This window comes from Arvicanthis niloticus, chromosome 4 (assembly GCF_011762505.2).
Source record: "Arvicanthis niloticus isolate mArvNil1 chromosome 4, mArvNil1.pat.X, whole genome shotgun sequence".
Classification (NCBI taxonomy): Eukaryota; Metazoa; Chordata; class Mammalia; order Rodentia; family Muridae; genus Arvicanthis; species Arvicanthis niloticus.
This window is the reverse complement of record NC_047661.1, coordinates 22,364,209-22,366,103: the sequence shown is the minus strand read 5'-3', so window position 1 is coordinate 22,366,103 and position 1,895 is coordinate 22,364,209. Positions and strand designations below refer to the sequence as shown.

At 38.6% G+C, this 1,895-nt stretch overlaps 1 protein-coding gene across 1 annotated transcript in view; it reads left to right on the top strand.

Moving 5' to 3' along the window:
• Il21 (interleukin 21) overlaps nucleotides 1–1,217 on the top strand; it is an 8,746-nt gene extending 7,529 nt beyond the window's left edge. The window contains exon 5 of the mRNA XM_034501450.2: nucleotides 1–1,217. This exon is cut by the window's left edge and continues 120 nt beyond it. The gene's annotated coding sequence lies outside the window, so the exon portion shown is untranslated.
• The last annotated feature ends 678 nt before the right edge of the window (nucleotides 1,218–1,895 follow it).

The following is a 1,895-nucleotide window of genomic DNA, read 5'->3' as shown; positions in this document are numbered from 1 at the left end:
TTGGCTCCTGGGATCGCGAGTGGAGAAGTACGATATATTATGATATGATCAACTCAGAAAAGCTGCAGGTTAAGATCCTTTCGCTCATTTACTACGCAGATTTGAGGTTCCCTGCACAGACTCCATGCTGTCAACATGGAAAATCTCTTCTCAACAAGAGCCCAGCTTCCCCTTTCTGGGACTTCTCATGTTGTGGCTTCATCTTATCGTCCAACTGACATTCTTTGATTGGAAGGGGAAAACTAAAGATTTTAACTAAAAAAATATAGCTAGAGAATTTGTTGGTCTTCAAGAATAAGGCCTGTTATGATCCTAACTGAATGATGTAAGCTGAAAATACATAAGCCTAAGATGAAATTGAAAACTGAAGTCTTTATTCTTTAAGAAAACCTCTGTACTTGAAAGCATGTCTGAAGGGTTTACTCGTTACCACTAACATCTAGCATATTGGTATATAATCTATTTATACTCCACAAGAGAGTTTTCCCAGGTGGGTACAAACAAGTTTCTTCTTGATTAGGTCTACCAAAATACTTAAGCAAGGTAGAATTTAACCTATTATGAAGTTCACCCCTGGCCTTCACTGTTTTTCTAAAGCGGTAAGGGCACATTAAGGAACAGGCTTAACTCGCCTTCTTCCCAGTGTCGAGTCGCTTTATAAGCTAATAGTTTAATCTTGTGAAGATGGCAACCAAAACCTATGGCAGTTCAAATATCTCCAGTCTTCTGGAGCCAAATAGAGTTTTCAAGTTTGTAGCTCTCACCTCAAGTGGTTATGGGTGTGCTGTGACGAATCTGCTAACTCCAGCCTTGCTGTGACGAATCTGCTAACTCCAGCCTTGCTGTGATGAATCTGCTACCTCCAGCCTCAGTCTCTCCCACATCCTTTCCTTCCTTTCCTCTAAGTAAAATGAAACTTCTAAGAAAAAGCTTTTCAAACAAGTTCAGCACTTAGGACATATTGTGTGCACACTTTTGATAAGTTAAATTCAACCATCTATTAAAAGTCAAAACCAGGAGATAAATCAAGAGACCAGAGGTTCTGCTTCAGTTTTAAACAGACTTTTACTTAACATTCCAGTCTTTAACCACAGAGGCTAAACTGAGGAAATGGTTCCGCCATTTGCTATACATTCCAACAGTATGTTTCAATGTCAAGTTAAGAAGTCTAGAAAGCTATTTTCCCTGGAATAGTATAATCTCTTTGAGAATTTCTTATTGTTAAAATAAATCTGAGATCCTAAGCATGACCTGGGGGAAGCTTTTCTCTAAGGAGAAAGTGTCTACTTAAAAGTGTTTTTAAAAACAAACACAGACACTGTGTACTAAGATAGAGCTGAGTATTGTTAATTAATTCCAAGAAAAGTGTCACAATCAGAAACAACATATTCTCTTAACATTTTAAAATATGTATTGCAAAGAAATTGTGTAACTGTAGATGTGCTATTCTTGATGACATTATACACATGTAGCCCACCTCAGTGTCCAATGGTGCTAGCATGGGTTGTTGAGTTTGCTGCTGAAAGACTGAAGCAGAGATGCTATCCTTCAGAAAGCAATGATGACTGGAGAGGGGTTCTCCATGTTTTATTCTGCTGTTGTTTCTGGCTGTATAACTGTTGACTTCTCGACACTGTGATTTTTATATTTAAGACAATGTATTTATTTTGGTGTGTTTATTGTTAAAAATCTGTTCTAGCCTTTGAAATCTCCGGCCATTTCTACTCTAGAAGCACAAATAATTCAATGCAGCACAGGCTAAGAGCTTGTGTAGTTTGGAAATGCCAGTAAAGGCCTCACTAGCCAAGGGAAAGCGATGCTTTGGAATAAACTAGACAAAGTAAGGCTGGCACCGCAGTCATGAATCTCTCTGTGCTCAAGACTCAGCCAGTGCT